This window comes from Trachypithecus francoisi, unplaced genomic scaffold (assembly GCF_009764315.1).
Source record: "Trachypithecus francoisi isolate TF-2019V2 unplaced genomic scaffold, Tfra_2.0 Lachesis_group0, whole genome shotgun sequence".
Classification (NCBI taxonomy): domain Eukaryota; kingdom Metazoa; phylum Chordata; class Mammalia; order Primates; family Cercopithecidae; genus Trachypithecus; species Trachypithecus francoisi.
This window is the reverse complement of record NW_022681453.1, coordinates 74,220,123-74,237,619: the sequence shown is the minus strand read 5'-3', so window position 1 is coordinate 74,237,619 and position 17,497 is coordinate 74,220,123. Positions and strand designations below refer to the sequence as shown.

The window sequence follows — 17,497 nt, the reverse complement described above, 5'->3', positions numbered from 1 at the left end:
CTATCTAATACGTGAAGTTCTTGGATTTCATCAAATCTCATTTGCCTTCTTAAAGTATATTTTGCTTATTTCTACGTTTTTAATTGAAGCGTTATGACATTTGACAATGGATATATTGCTGCACTGTGATCAATAAATATTTTATTCAATGAATCATTTCATTTTTTCTAAATGTCACCATAGAATCTAGTTTCCTTAAAATCTACTTTTTGTTAATTTTCTTGACTAATCCTATAGTTCCAATAGGTTCTCTGCTTCAATCGGCTTCCTTTTGTCTAAACTTCTTCTGTTTTCTCTCGTAAAATAATTTATCCTAATTTCATTTTTTACAACAGAGACCATATCTTCTTCGGTCATAATGCATCGAATATTCTGTAAAAACTACATCACTATCAAGCAATAATTATGTATGTGAATGTTATAGATCTCATAGAACTTATCCACTCTGCCTTAGCTTATTCTTAGAAGATCACAGATTACTATCATATAGCATTTGTATAACTCTTTATCATTTGTGAACCTTTCATAATTATTTAATGGAAGTCTTCAAACTACTAGTATAGATTGATTTCGTTGTTTCTATTGTTGGGAAGGGAAAACAAAGAAGGAATGATGAAAACTTGTCAGGTATATCCCATGTCACCAGGAAAACAGGATTAGTACTCAGTCTAATTCTCTGATCTGCTGACATTGTGTTGAGCTGGCATTTTCCTAGCATGAAAGGAAGAAACATCTATTCATTTCCAATTATTATTTTTTTGGAAAAGGTATTATGGAGATGGTTCTCTTTATGTTCAAAATAAATAAAATTTCCAAGTGATTCCTGGAACTTGGGAGAAAGGGGAAGGTAAACCAAAGGCTAGGGCCAGAGAGCAAGAAGGAGGTAAAGGAGATCCAATTCGTGGTGGGTGAATCCTCATCCATCACTACATGACAGAAGTATTTAAAAAGGAAAGCTACTATCTCTCCTCATCTGAGGCTTCCTCCAGAACCCTGTAGGAGAGGAAGATACACTGCTGAGTCTTCATTTGGGGAGCAGCAGGAGAAGGCAGTGCCTCCTTAGCCAAATGAACCCTTCCTGAGAGCTGTGGGGATATGTGTTTGTGCCACCAGGCCCCTTAGAAAATTATCTCTAAAATAACTAATGCTTAGTCAGTCAAAGCAACAACAACAACAACAGAAAAATACCAGCTTCAAAGAGAAAGTTATGTGGAGAGAGTAAATAACCCAAACTTAATGTGACCTTCCTACCATTATTTTAAGGAGGCATTAGGGTATAAAGAGTGAAAAACACCCTGAGCTGTGATTTACAAGTCTTACTTTTAGTTTCAGCAGTTTCACTTTCTAGCTGTGTGGTATTAGACAAGTGGCTTAACCTCTCTGATCCTTCATATTTAAAATGAGGGGGTTGATTACTAAGTAATGTCTAAGAGCCCTTCTAGAGATAAAAATTCCCCAATCTATGATAATAATAATTAACATTTGATGGTCCTTTACCACCTACAAATGATTTCCACATACATTATCTAATTTGATCTTCATGCCAGTTCTGAGGTAGTATTATTATGATTATGCCCATTTTTAGAAGAGAGATTCAGAAACCACAAAATGGCAGAGTTGGCATTGAACAGATGTTCCCAAGAGGCAAATACCCCTTCAGTAAAAGAAGCAGCTGATGCTAACAAGGATAAGTGAGAGCAGACAATTCAGCCTGTGAGCTCTTGTTTAGGGGTACAACAGAATTTCTGGAAGCTGCACTGGGGTAATGATATTGCACCATGTGGAATGTTATCTGATGATGTATTTATCAAAAAAAACTAATAAAAAGAAAATTAAAAAAAGATACAATAATTGTTACTGCACTACACCCTAATGAATTATTGTGTTCAAGGTTCTTACAAAAAAAGTAATATTATACTCGGCTTATGTTTTAATTGATTTATTAATATTTTATCACAGGAATGTAATTTAAGCTCCTCATGATTTAGATCTCATAAACCTTTAGCATTTTGCAAATTCAAATTCCAATTTAAAGCCAGGGCGAGCAATTAACTTTTCTATCATCTTGTCAGGGGAGAAGGTTCGTGTTTAATTTGAGACAAAGTGACAGAAATATATATACACTGTATGTATTACTCCAATTTAATTTATGAGTCAGCACCATCCACCTTCAAAATGTAGATTTAATAGAAGAGGAGGAAGAAAAGGCTGTGCTGTCATGATAGGGCTGTAATATCTGCCCTGAATTTCTTACATATTAAAAAAAAAAAAAAGTCACTGGTTTGTTGAGATACCAAGCTAGATTGATTACAGGCCTATTTCCAGTTCTTTTGTTTCACATTCCACTTCCTGATTCTTTTCTCATACAGCAAATAATCTCATGGATATCACAGGGAGCTCCTGCCCCCACTTCTACCTCTACTCCCACCCCATCCTCCATTTTCACGCATAGCTGCTTCTACAGGTTTATCCTAAATCTTGACAAGTGAGATATACTATGGTAAATATTGCTTTGAGATCACGTCTTCATCGCCTTTCTCATCTTTCCAAAGCCACCTTGTAAGTGCTCTTTACCTAAAACAAACAAACACTAAACCTCCTCACAATTTTATATTTTAATGTGCAGGGTGTATCTGGCAAGGTAAAACACTGGCACTTTCCAGTGATCCTTTACAAAATATTTAAGCGCAGGATATGAATAAATAAGCTAACACCACAGAAGGTAGTCAGGTGAACTGTAGGGAAGTACTTCCCCTTGGTGGTTATTAAGCACTGGAACAGGGCTGTGGAGAGAGGTTAAGGAATTCTTACTAGCTCCGTTATACTATAATTCACCAAAGGCACACAATGCTCTATGCTGATGAGATGAGTTACATGACATCTCCTCCCTGGTTCAATCAAAGGAAAGCAATTTACATCTCAAACCAGTTCTCTCATCAGTGGGACATAAAAACCGCAGAACAGAGATGCAGCAAATGTGCTTATTTATTCAGAATCAACTCAGTTGCCACTGTTCTTTATTATTTTCCTTCTCTCCCACCTCCCTTGTATGGTGGCCATTTTGAATAGGATGCTTTAAATTCTAAAAGTGAGAAAAAGAACCAAGAACAATTCAGGAACAAAATTAACTAAAGATATCTTGTGCTTCTAACAATCAGTATCCCTTGTGGTGTTCGGCCAATCCCTTTGTTCCACTTAAAAATAAAATCAGATTCCTCTTGCTGGCCACAGGAAAAGAATTAGAAGACGATTAATGGAAAATTCTGGAAAGTAGCCTCATAAATGTTTACTCACTTCTCAGGCATACAATGTTGTGGTACATAAGTGAATACAGTGCATTTGTCAAAGAAAGGCTATGTTGAATTAGTGTGAGGTCTTCATTCATAAAACAAGCTTATTTTTACTAATAGTCTCTATTAATCTCAGCTTAATTATATTAGGCATTTTGCACTTGGATACAACGTAAAAGTGGCCAAAACTGCATTTACTGCACCTGCTTAAATGTAGTCATATCCCTAAAACCTATTGCATGGAACAAGCTCCCACAGACATAGCTTTTAGGCAGAATATGGGATTATGGCAGAGGGGTTTAAATACAGGAGGTAAAAATGGTAATCATATTCATCAACAGCACAAAGAAGTAAAAACAAGAAGCTCTAGATAATTCTTTTTAGTGGACTCACTAAAATAACAATAACAGCTTGATGAAGAGAAAATGATTGTCGAAAGCTTGTCCATTTTACATTTTCTCTTTACATACTGCGATAAAAAGGAAGCACCTGCAGTTTCTACTTGTGTGTGTATTCGTGTGTGTGTGTGTGTGTGTGTGTGTGCGTGTATGTGATGTTGAAAGAAATCATGGACATCATATTTGCTTTAGGAGCTACTAGTCTAATCTTAAGTGCACATTTCCTACCATAAAGTTGTATTTGATCCCTCTAGGAACACCCGTGCAGTGCACTTTAATGAACACCGTACATTAAAGTAAAACAGACCTCTTTGTCATGAATATTTTTAGATAAATTACACCAAAATATCGTGTATTTTCCATTTTTTAGTGAAATCTACTTTACTGACATACACCAGCCCGCTGTAACATCACTGTTGTGATGTCCTTGTACTTATCTAAAAAAGTACTATTAACTACATATCGCAAGTATTTGAAGTACATAAGAAAACCATAAACTGAATTACATTGTATGACTGGTGTGATCTCACATGAAGTTTGAGCTATCATTATTAAAAATAGAAATTGCATTTAGTTAATGCATCTTACAGTAAACCAGTCAACTTTCAAGGTTGTATGATGAGAAATTAAAAAAAAAAAAACAAAATGTTTGAAAAGTTTCATAAGAGCATTTCACATGACAAGAGAATTCTTCCTCTCTCCCTTCTGCTGCTTTCCTTCCTTCCTCCCTCCCTCCCTCCCTTCCTTCTTTCCTTCCTTCCTTCCTCCTTTCCTTTCCTTTCTTTTCCTTCTTTCCTTTTTCCTCTCTCTCCCTCTCTTCATCTTCTTTCCTTCCTTCTTCCTTTTCTTTTCTCATGTTTCCCTCCCTTACTTTCTCTCTTCTTTCCTTCCTTCCTTTAATTTGGTGGAGGAGGTGCTAAAATTTGAGTAAGAAAATAACATTATTGTTTCAGAATCCACATGCTTTTACTATTCATCATGCTGATTTAGGGAGAAATTTAGATAACTTCTTATGGCTTTTTTTTTTTTTTGAGTCTATAGATATCTTTCAGGGGTCAAGCTATTTCCAAACATTCTATTAATGGCCTCCAATACTCCACACTGCAATATATAGCATGCCTTAAGCAAAGGTAGTCTTTTATAAAAGACTGCAATGGCTAGTGAATAAATACTTTTTTCAATTACTTTTATAAAGGCACAGAGCAAATGACAGTACAATATGTGCATAAATAAAGCAAAGGTTCAAACTGCAGTTTTACAACTACAATGTCACTAATAGACATCATCCCCTCTCTGCTGTTCTATATATCTAGGTTGAAATCTGAGGCTTAAAACAATGTTTTAACAATAAAACAGAATAAAGGACTAACCCAATCTTTCAGGTTCCAAAAACGGGACTGGAGAGTTTTCTATTTTATAGGTGTTTGTCACTATGGACATTCAATATATATAATTCTGAAATTATGGCTGGGCGCAATGGCTAACACCTGTAATCCCAGCACTTTGGGAGGCCAAGGTGGGCGGATCACGAGGTCAGGAGATCGAGACCATTCTGGCCACCAGGGTGAAACCCCATCTCTACTAAAATACAAAAAATTAGTCAGGCTTGTTGGTGTGCACCTGTACTCGGGAGGCTGAGGCATTGGAATCGCTTGAACCCAGGAGGTGGCAGTTGCAGTGAGCCAAGATCACACTTCTGCACTCCAGCCTGGCAACAGAGCAAGACTCCAAAAACAACAACAACAACAACAACAACAACAACAAATTCTGAAATTACAACAAAATTAGGATTTTAATATGTGTTTTACAAGATGATTTGCCATAGGCCTTCATGGGGGAGATGGCAATCCCTAGTATATCAAACACTGTGGTTTAATATTTTTTTAATATTCATAAAACTCTTCAAGAGTGGTTGCCATAATGTAAGAAGTGTCAGCATTATCAGAACAATCTGAGATTTCCATAGGCAGAAGAACATTCGAGATTACGTCATTACAACAGATAGCCCTCATACTCAATGCATCTTACATGGTCAGTTAAACCAAAGGGTAGGAGGCACTATAGGATAATAGTGAGAACAGTTGCTTTCCAAGTGGAAGAAAGGTGAAAATAAAGTACCTGCAGTGCTGTGCTTTCATTTTACTTCCTGCCCTCACAGTCATCCTGGAGATTTTACTGGTGTGCTTTAACTGTCTTGTGGCATTCTCTTTCAAAAGCATCTTCAGGGACTAAACTTCAGGTTTTATCAGAATAGACATAGTCCTGTGCCACTTGACGGAAAGCACTTTACTCCTTTTTATGGTTTCACTAAAATCAAGGGTATCATGAAAACATCTTAAGATCTGAAACTGGGAATTGTCTCGTAAGCATGTCTTCCAGCCCTACAGGTTGTATAAGGCAAGTATGTGTAGATTGAATGGAACCCTCTCTATCTAGTTCTTCAGTATTTTAAAGACTTTCAAAGCTCATTAAGTACTTCTTTGCTGTTACACACCAAGCCAAGTCCCACCTCAGGGCCTTAAGACCTTTTGTTACCCATAACAGGAAAGATCTTTCTCTAGGGTTTAGCATGCTTCTCTCTTTATTCTGGTTTCTCCTCAAATGTCAACTCTTCAGGAGACTTACACTGACCATCACATCTGAAATAGCTTGCCAACTTTACCTATCTCACTTTTTTTCATAGTATTTATTTTTTCCTAAAATTATGTACTGCTTATTATCTGTCTCCTCTAATAAAATTTAACTTCTCTGAACCAAATACTTTGTCTTATTCCTTAGTTTATTGCTAGTATCCAGTACTGTGCCTAATATATGGTAGGTGCTCACTATATATTTGTCAAATAAACAAAACTTAAAATTAACTTACTCTCCTTTAAATTGTACAGTTTAAGCCTCATTTTATTTTCTGCTGATAAGAGGAGGTATCACCTACAATGACCCTTCACATTCCAGACAATTAATGAAGTCTATATGGAAGAAGAACTATTCCAGGAGAATGTGTTCAGACCTGGTTTGAAATCACAGCCTGTTGCTATAGGGCATTTACTACCTACCATTTAGCTAGATTACTGAATACATGGAGTTAACCAAAATGCTGACAAGACACACACACACACACACACACACACACACACCAAAAAACGGAACCTCACCCGTCCAAAACTCTCCTTACTCTTGTAATTGGAGTGCATTGCTACTTTGCTCCAAGCCAAAGAACAGATAAGAAAGAGAAGCAAAAATCAGAAGAACTTTGGAAGCCATTTCACTAGAGCTGCCACCTGTCACTTACGTAAGAAGATGCAATCATCCATCTGTCCAAACTGGTGAATCATAAGGTCTTAAATACTATTTACTTTCCCCAAAATAGTGAGTCCCTTGCAATTTTATACCACATAATAATAAAAGGACATGATTTTTATTTGTTTTTCCTTTAGATACACATAGAACATTTTCTTTAATGTGGCATACAACTTAAAAAATATAAACACCAATTCACTGAGGTATTTTTTGGTAGGAAAAAAGTGTCTATCATAATTGTAGTAGCAATAATAGTTCTGTACATTTCTTTTAGCAATTACAACTTCAGATTTCTAAGCACTGTGCAAACATTAATTTACTAAGTTCTGCTGTGTTCTCTTTGTGAATTAGAATATTATCATATCTTCATTATTTTTAGGTGAGAGTCACATAGCTATGACTTGCCAGGGCCACATGGCAAATAATTTTTTTTTAAGTGGTAAGATGCCTCTGTTTTGAAAGCGGATGCCCAGGGAAGATTAATAAAATAGGATAAGAACATATCTAAAATGGCATCTTTTTTTTTTTTTTTTAACCTAGTGCTTCCATTGAAATATTGTTTTGGGACATGAAGTAAGCTGATAGCTCAGTTCAAAACTCGGAATAAACATCCTTGAAAATAGTAGGGTTATTCTTTAAAAATAGTAGTTATCAATTATTAAGTGTGCACCTTGTGCCAGGCAGAGTTCTAAGAGATCTAGTTCTAGGAGGGAAAGTGTACGAGTCCATGTGAACAAGGACTTTGTGTCTTATTCACTACCATATGCTCCGAGCCTAGAACATACCTGGACAGTAGTGAGGGTTGAGTTGATATTTGTTGCAATAAATGTATAAATAAGGGAAGCTTTCTTGGTTCCAGAAAACTAAACTGTCTGAATTTTGAAATACAACCTATTTGTAAGTTGGGGACATCATTTTAAACATTTTCTTTTGGAAGCACAGGAGAAGGGAAGAGATTTTGTTTGACTCAATGTATAACTAAATCTAGGATAATAGTGATCCTCTTTACAATAAAGTTCATTTATTCAACAATTATTTATTGAATACTTACTATGTGCCAGGCACAGTTCTGAACCTCTTGGAAGAGGTTCTAGGAATAAAGACAAGCTCCTTGTTTCAGAACTTAAATTACTTTTTATGGGTATAAGAGGAAAATATCTTCACATACAGTGCAGCTATGAGGCAAGATTTTTCTGTAAACTAGTGACTTCTGTTTGTTTTTACCATGTTACCTTCCTAATTTACTAAGGCTTCAACTACTTGGTTTTATTCTGAGGAGCCAGAAGAAAATTATAGCAAAAAGTAAGTATACTGATTGATTACAACACATATCCATAAAGTGGAGGGGATATCTGAAAATCACTAGAGAATCTGACCCATATCTAATAAATTAATTAAGGTCAAATGATTAGTTCTGAAATGTCTGAGTTATCTATATTAGTTATTCATATTGCTAATTCTTAACTTGTTCTATACAAACACAATCTGAAGCTTCATCTGGGCTTCTTCAAATTGGAACCTAGTTACAACTCTTAATGGATAAGTTCAAGAATAATGCCACTTCAATAAAAAAGAAATAAAGAAGTGCACAAAGTATTAGAAGATAAATTATCTAGAGATTAATAAACTCTTTGGTAAGAGCTTGCAACTCTATCACACAGGGGCTAAGTGAAAATCATTGCTTCCAGGGCGAATGACCTCATGTGAGGTCACCCTGTGGGACAATCACATGGGCTACCTCTGTCCACTAAACAAATTCTGTCAAAACATAACTTACCAAAGTACAGCTTGTTGAGGAGTATACATATCTGAATTTCTTTTACTCTGATAATCTGCCTGAGAGGTTATGTTACTTGAGGACAATGTCATTTCTTTTGGCTTCACTTGCAGGAAACAAAATGCAGTTTTTGCAAGTTTTTCTGCTTGTAAACTAATTCTTCAGATATAATACATAAACTTCACTCTATAAGAAAACCAAAGAGGCCAAGGGACCTTAAGTTTGGTGTTTAATTGCTATAAGCAATTAAACATTGCTAGCAGCCCACTTACATTTTCTTTTTCCCCTAAAAATGAAGCTGAAACATATCTTCGAGCTGAGAGTTCAGTAATGCTGAGAAAACATCCTAAATACATCTTGGCAAAGGAAGAAAAGAAAAAAAAGTGATATTGATGTATTTGCTTTTCTAGTATATTGAAATCAAGAACTAGATACAGGTGACAGATCTGCTTCCACCTGCTGGCTCAGTGAATTTGTAAAACTGAAATTTGTTATCTAAAAATCACTAGTATATTCAGAATTACTTAGCATTCCCTTTCTGTTTGTACATGCTCATGACAATGATAAAACAGCCCCAGGCATTCCACTACCAATCTTCATGTATATGTCCATTGACATTGTTTCCATCAAATTCAATCCAATAAAATTAAATGGAGTTAAATAAAGCAGTCTGCTTGAAGCTCAGTATCTCTCATTTCTTAGTGTATTGTACCTCTTATCATTTCTTATTTATTTAGCCAAGGTTAAAAAAATGGTTTCTGGACTCAATTATATTTTCCCTCCTGGTCTCCTATTTCTTAAGTATTTTTTACATTTTATTTTCATATAATTACAAGGATTTTTTTTTTTTTTTTGCAATTGACATGAACAACATTATTCAAAGGAAAAAATACTTAAAGTAATAGCTACTTTAAGATAATAGTAATAGCTATTATCTTACAGCAAAGAGGACATTTCCATCTATGTTTACCATAAAAATTTTCATTGGATTCCAACATTTTCATATAATACTATCTACAAATATTGCCTGCTTTGAGAAGACACCAAATTGTAGGAGGTAGATGGGCGATAGGTAATGCATGGAGGAAACTGGTAAAGATGACAAATTTCTAACTATGACTTCAGGAGTTAAATTTTAAAAGAAATTGAGAAGTATACAAAAGTGTTAAGACTGATATAGATACAATTGGCTTACAATTTATCCAATCACTTGAGGCAAGAGGGTAAGTCCAACTTTTGCCCCTTCATTGCCACACTTCTTCAATCTGCATATGGATTTGATGTTTCCCCTTTATGGCTGCCCTTAATATTAATTTTAACCTCATATGAAATTTTTTTGGAAGGAAGAGTAATATATACATTATGATTTTCTCTGGAGTTTTCTTCCCATAAGCAACAGTCAGATGACAAGCAACTTCTCATTAATCTCTTGAAAAACAAATCAGAAAGTTTCTTATGTCCTTCATACAGGATTGTCATCTATTATAAACAGTGCTGAAAGACCCCACACACAGCAAACTGAAGCATGTGGCATTTAATCCATCACACAGAAGGATCAAGAATTGAGTCAACACTTCTAGGGCTTCTACCCCTCAACTATGCATTTCCATGGTATCCATTTCCATGGTTTTTAGAATTTTAAACAAACACATTTGTCTAAAAACAAATACATATGTAGGAAACAGTTCTCCAGGGCTCTCGCCTTTTCAGCTGCTTTTGGTTGACAGATGAGAGCCCACATACAGTATTCTGAAATTCTGAGTCTTCTTGTCTTAATTCTAGAGAAAGAAATACTTGGTCCTAGGTGGCAGATCTTACTCATATCACTTCTATTAAATGGGCAAGACAGAGTCACAAAAAGAGGACTTACGGCTTTCACCTTATAATGGATTCCTTCTTGGCTTCCTTACACCTCCTATCCGTTGATTTGAACTTAATTTTGAAGACACAATTATTCTGAATCAAAACTATCATTTTTATTCTCCCTCTCAGAAAAGTTTCTGAAGTAATTTGTTGCAAAGCCATGCTATCTGTAACATTATTAATATGTTAGCATATTTTTAGTACTTTACTAGATTTCATAAATCTTACCCTTATCAATAACAACCAATATAATTTGAAGGAAAATGGAGAAATCTTGTGTCTTAAATTATATCATTTAAAATTCATGGATGAAGGTAGTATCCCTAGAAATGATCTGATTCTATGTGACTCCAGGAAAGATACTATTTCATTTCTGTTTTAGAGATGAAGAAACTAAAGTACAGATAAGTTAACTAACTTGCCTAAAGCCTTCTGGTGAATGAGATAGCCAAGATTCGAACCAAAGAGTCCAGCTCCAGAAGCTTAACCACTATATTATTCTACTTCTGTGTTGAGATTAATAGAGAGGAATTAAATGCATAATTTTGGAGGCAAACAGCTTAAGTTCAAATCCCAGTTTCACCACTTACCAGCTACGTGGTCTTGGGCAAAGATCTTAACCACTATGAAGCTTTATTTCCTAATGTATTTAAATAATAGCTGTTCTTCACTGAGTACTAAGCTATGTTCCAGTTATTGATGCTAAGTGTTTTACATGCATTATTCCATTTAATTATCATAACAACTCAACAAAGTATGTAGTGTCATCATCCCAGATTTAAAGATGAAGAAACTAAGGTTAAGTAATTTGCCTATTGTTATATAGTAAGGGGTGAAGACAGAATTCTAATAAGGGCAATCTCACTCTAGAAACCATAGTCTTAGTCATTAAATTTGGTGATAATAACCAATAGTGTCTACTTCATGGGGTTTGGGGTTGTGTTTTGGTCAGGATTAAATTAGGTAATTCAGGTGCAATGGCTGATTTTATAGGTCAACTTGACTGAGCCACAGGGTGCTCAGACATTTGGTCAAACATTATTTGATGTACGTTGGTGAGAATGTTTCTGGATGAGATTAACATTTAAATCAGTAACTGAGTAAAGCAGATTGGCCTCCCTCACCTTCAAACAGTTAGAGGCTGGAACAGAACAAAAAGGCTGACTCTCCCACAGGTAACACGGAATTTCTCCTGCTTGACAGCCTTTGAGCTGGAACATTATTATTTTTTTTCCAGTCTTCAGACTCAACTGAAACATCAGCTCTCTGCAGGTCTCTGGCCTAAGGAAGTTCAGACGAGAACTATACCATTAGCTTTCCCAGGCCTCAAGCCTTTGGACTAATACTGGGGCTATGGAATTGGCTCTCTGGGGCCTCCACCTTGCTGACTGCAGATCTGGGGACTTGTGAGCCTCTACAGTCATGTAAGTCAATTCCTTATAAAACATCTCTTCTATACCGGTATACATTTTATTAGTTCCATTTCTCTGGAAACATAGTACATAGTTTCTGACACCCAGAAATAGTTAATGAATGTTTGTTAAACTGCTTTCCCAAGAAAAGCCAACAAAAAAAGAATCATAAGATGAAAAAGCCCCCTTCAGTAAGAGCAAAGATAGGTCCAGATGAGGAGGATAATGTTCTGTGGGCACTGGGCTCTTAAGAGAGGAGCAGCGGTAGGGGCAAATTTTGAAACACAATCTGCAGCTAGGTCAGATGATAATCTTGTTTATGTGAAATAAGAGATGGTAGGAAAACCAGGTTGATTAAGATGTCAAGAAGAAAAGCCACTTTCATCTTCCACTACTCTAACTGGAAGGGAATCTTGGTTCCTTACCATGGTAGCAAGCTGACTAGAAATACAGATGTGATCTTTCCTTTTGAAAAGTAACAGTTTATGGGGAAAGTGAAGGAATTTATAGAAAAGGTCAATTTTGTTTAGTGCCTTACTCTGTACTACTTCAGCCAATTCAACTCTTATCACCCAGGTTGGAGTGCGCTGGCACAATCTTGTCTCACTGCAACGTCCACCTCCCAGATTCAAGTGATTCTCATGACTCAGCCTCCGAGTAGCTGGGGTTACAGACGCATGCCACCACGCCTGGCTAACTTTGTATTTTTAGTAGAGATGGGGTCTCACAATGTTGGCCAGGCTGGTCTCAAACTCCTGGCCTCAAGTGATCCGCTTGCCTCAGCCTCTCAAAGTGCTGGGATTACAGGCGTGAGCCACCACACCTGGCCCCAATCGAACTCTTACATATATACTTTGTTTCCAGCTATAAACCATAGGGGGATAAAAAGACTTCTCTATGGAACAGGTTAGGTCTCTGAAGTTTTCAGGTCTAAACATGCTGGAGATGGCAATTAAGGTTTGCTAATATATGCGAGTTACATTAATATCTTTGAAATACCCATTCAATTACCCCAACTCATCACCTATTAGACACCCTCTCTGTCAAATCTCTTCTGAATAACTTTGTTTAGTTAGGTTTGGGGCCAGTATCGTAACTTCACGTAGTTTGTACAGGAAGAAAATAAGTGAGCTTTACTCTGGATCTCAGGGAACATGTGTTTCTCCCATAATCTAAGCTAAAAAACAAGGAAGCTGCAACAGCTGGGACAAGAAGGAAAAGCCAATTTGATTTTTAAAGAAAATAGAAAATAAAAGCAATTTGTCCAATTCCAATGTGTGGTATCTATGCTGATTTTTCTCAAGGAAAAATGCTTATCATTGCCAAAATCCCTAAAGTAACCACAGCTGACACACTTCTCAGCATCAGAGCACTTGGCAACTGACAATAAGACCTGCTCCTTCCCCAAGCAGATAAAAAGCCAGGAACTCCCCAAACAAAACCAATAGCTTTTCTGTATGCTGAGTCTCCCTTCATGTCTTCTGAGCACTGTATATTTTCCTGTGTAATTGGAGGTTCATGCAGCACACTGATTTTACCCAAAGCATCAAAACTAATATAATTAATTTATATAATCTGCTAGTTACACTGACTATAGAACTTACCTTCACTACCTACTCAAATGTCTGCTGCTCATGTATACATATGATTGCACAAATGTCTAAGGAGTACTGTCAATAAACAGAAATGTAAGTCTGCTAAAAATGCTTAAATATACAAAGAAATGCAAATATAAGCTCTCTACCACACACAGGATCTTTGTTTATACCAGTTGCACATGATCAGTGGAAGAGGACATTCAAAACACTTTTGAATAAAAAAATTATCATCTTGCATTAGCTTGTATCAATAGAATCCTTCAAAGTATTTTTGTTCATAATAAAATGTGTATAGGTTGGTTTGATTATTTTTTACTCTTAACATGGCAACTCAATATAATAATACTGTGCAGGTGGAAGAGGGAAGAGGGGAAAGGAGAGAAGCTGCAAATAACCAGTTTAATTACCCTAACAGTCATTTTTTGTTTGCAGGAAAAAGGTTCCATATGATAAGAATGTTTGTTCTGATCGAGTATCTTTGCTCTATAAAGGCCTTATGAATCTTCTTTCAATGTGAAGCTAAGCTGCTTCTGAGGAGCTACTGGCACCTCCTCATTTTTTCTAGAGGTGTCCATGTTCTAAAAATCTCTAATGATCACAACTTAGAAGGTTCCTGAAGCTACATAAATGTCAAAAGAAATGATAGATTTACATTTCTCCAATTTCTGCATTTGTTATATAGCATAAATTCATGATAGAAAAAAATCGATCCTCAAAACTGCTTAGAAGCTAGCTCAAAATCTTGCTTTAAGTCTACTCAACCCAAACCAAGTTCTGCTAATGTATACCCTTAAGATTTGTGGTAGTTTTTTATTCCAATATTAAAATAGTCTTTTATTAATTCTCTTTCACATCATATTTTTCCTTGACTACTAAGTCAGGTCTACATTTGTTGCTTCTATGTTTTTGACATCATGGAAGAATCTGGAGCAGTGGTACATTTGGCTATTCAGAGATATTTTATTCATTTAAAATGTGTGATTACTAAGGGGTTTAATCTAGTAATACTAGATTAAGTACTGTCAAATACCATAGGAAAAAATTCATCAGACTTAAGGTGTTTCCTCTTAAGTAGAAATAGAAAGCCAAATTTCAAAGCCTACCATGTTAATAACAAATACTTACTTTTATATTTTCACCAAAAAACAAGCCTATTTCCTTATCTAAGTTCTGTGCAACTCTTTCTGATTTTCTCACAATAAACTATATGTGTGAAATACCATCAGTGCTATCACCAATATTTATGCCTGATGGCCACAGCTTTTCTAATCTTTGTGTAGCCATATGCTTAATGTTACATAACCCACTTGGAATTCCTTTCTTACAAACAAATAGCAGACATGTAAGTTTATGAAGTATACATTCCTTTTTTAATGCCAAAATTAAAACAGAGGAAAATTTCTAAAATGGACATGTGACGATATAAAAAATCTATCTGATAAAAAGTATGTAATTACTGTCACAAAATCTTCACACATCCTTGAAATCTCAGAAGTAGGGTGGTACAAAGTTCCCACACATCAATTAAAGCGTGTACATATATGTCATTGGCGATAGGTCAGTCTCACAGAGAATAATTTCATGATGCCAAAGCTATCCTACCTGAACTTTAATTCCTGAATAACAATGTTGGCTAATAGTGTTTTACTGGATATTGTCTTACTTGCTAACATTTCTTATGGGGATCTTGATTAATTGGCTACCTAATCCCCAAAGATTAGTCCAGAAAATAATAATGCCTGAAAAGTAGAGGTCTTTTCTCTCACCTATGCACAAATTTGTCATAGTTAATATGAAATTACTTTGTTCATCTGACCCCTAACAAGTAAAAATGCATGAACTAAGATCAGCGTGTAGGTGAAATGCACAAGAAATTAGGGCCATCTTGAGAGGACTGTTGTCTGGTATGAATCACATACTAGTTGGCCATTCTCCCTCCACTCCCATATTTTATGGGGTTATACTTAATACCAAGAACAAGTGATTAATGGAGCATTAATCACAGAAGTCTACTGACTATAAAGAACTGAAAATTCTGAGCCTTGCTTCATCACTGTGTTGTATTGGTGATGGTGCTGGGAATGTGCGAACAAAGTTGCAGCACAGGTAATCCCTAGTTGATCCAAAGAAATAGCAGCCAAACAGAAACAGACAGACAGACACACACACACACACACACACACACACACACCCCAATATATATTAAAAATTCAGATTTTCTTTCAGTTTCTCAAGAAAATACCAAGAAGAGTAAGAGAGAAAATCTCTGTTCTTAGTCTTGGCCACTTTATTCTCCACATGGACAATCAAAAATCTCTCTCTACCCTTACTTTCACCTCTAAGTCTTTTCTCCATCCCATCTATCCCTTATGGGTACTTTTCTTTCCTCCCTCCTCATTTTTCCTTCTATCTCTAGCCCCTTGCTTTTACCCAAGTAAAATTTTGTCACTTTTGAGTCCCCCTCCCCTATGATCACTTTTCCAGTTCTATTTTTCATTCCCCTGATTCCATACTACCCAAGTTTTGACATCTAGCTGGCATGAAGAGAGTTCTTAGAAGAAATGCAAGAGAATGAGAAGAAGAAGTCTCTTCTGTGATAAAAGAAAGGAGAAGGCTATGATTATTGACATGAAATTAATCTTGTCCCAACCACAGACATGTACACCTCAAAGCTTTGTAAACCACTGGCAAATACCCTCTTATTATCTACCCTGCCCTATCTCCCCTTTCATTTAATTTTTTGGTTAGTTACCCATCATAGGGGTTAACTTCCAAAATACAGGGTAGACAAATCAGGGCAATCTATGATCTCTTTAGGTCCATGGATCGGTGTTCACCCCCAAATGCAGAGCTCTGCCAAATACATCTTTCAGTATCTCTTCCTTCTAAAATAGTCTAAGTTATAACTCTACTTTTACTTTTAGAGGCCCCTTTTGCCTTTTTCTGGCCAGAACAATATTTTTCTTATATGTCTTCCTTTTTATCTTCCCAAATGCCCTAACACCAGCTTAGGCTAAATGTGCTACTGGTATAAAATGTATCTTTTTCCTTAAAAAACACCAATTATTCTCAAGCTCCAGGATCCAAAGCATCTGGAATAGGGGCCCTCTTCAATAACGATCAGTGAGTGAGTAATCTTAAAAGATACGTGGTTTAGGAAGATGAAGTTCACTATTTAAGGTCACATATCAAGTGTGGAGTAGAGTTGCAACCCAGATCCAGACATTCTTTCTGACATGATCTCTCATTATCTTTTTTCTTGTATTCATTGGTTGCTAAATCTATTTCTTCTTCATAAAAAAAGCTAATGATCATATTATTGCAACACCATACTCTCTATACCACAACTATATATACTTACTTTAGAAAGCTAAGATTATTCATGTAAGACTAAACAACACATAGGCCCTTCATAATATGCTCCTAATCTTCCCTTCTTGTCTTCCTGTCTGTCTCCTGGTCCCAGTTCCTCCCGACTTTATGTATGCCTGAGTCTTTTCATGATCTTCTCTCTTCCTAGAGTTTGTTTTCACTTCCTGCCAGGAAAAAAAAATAAGTACCCTTTTTAAATAAGCAAACTCAAATATTATTTGCTCCATAAAGCCTTCCCAATATCTATTCCATAAGCCTTTTCCAACATCTCCACTTTCCTACTAACAGATCATATATCCTGTTGCTTTAAAATTCCACTGAGAGATCATATATCCTACTGCTTTCAAATTCTTTCTCCTTGCTAGATTGCGAGATGCTTACTGGCAGAATCCATGCTAGATACTGGGAACACAAGGATTAAAACCACAACCCTTGTACTCAAGAGGTTTCCAGTACACTAGTAAGTAAAAAATATAAACAATTATGGTAC

The 17,497-nt window shown here is 36.0% G+C and overlaps 1 protein-coding gene across 16 annotated transcripts in view; it reads right to left on the bottom strand.

Moving 5' to 3' along the window:
- The window catches only part of ZBTB20 (zinc finger and BTB domain containing 20), an 845,365-nt gene that overhangs the window by 546,099 nt on the left and 281,769 nt on the right, over positions 1-17,497 (bottom strand). The window lies entirely within an intron of this gene.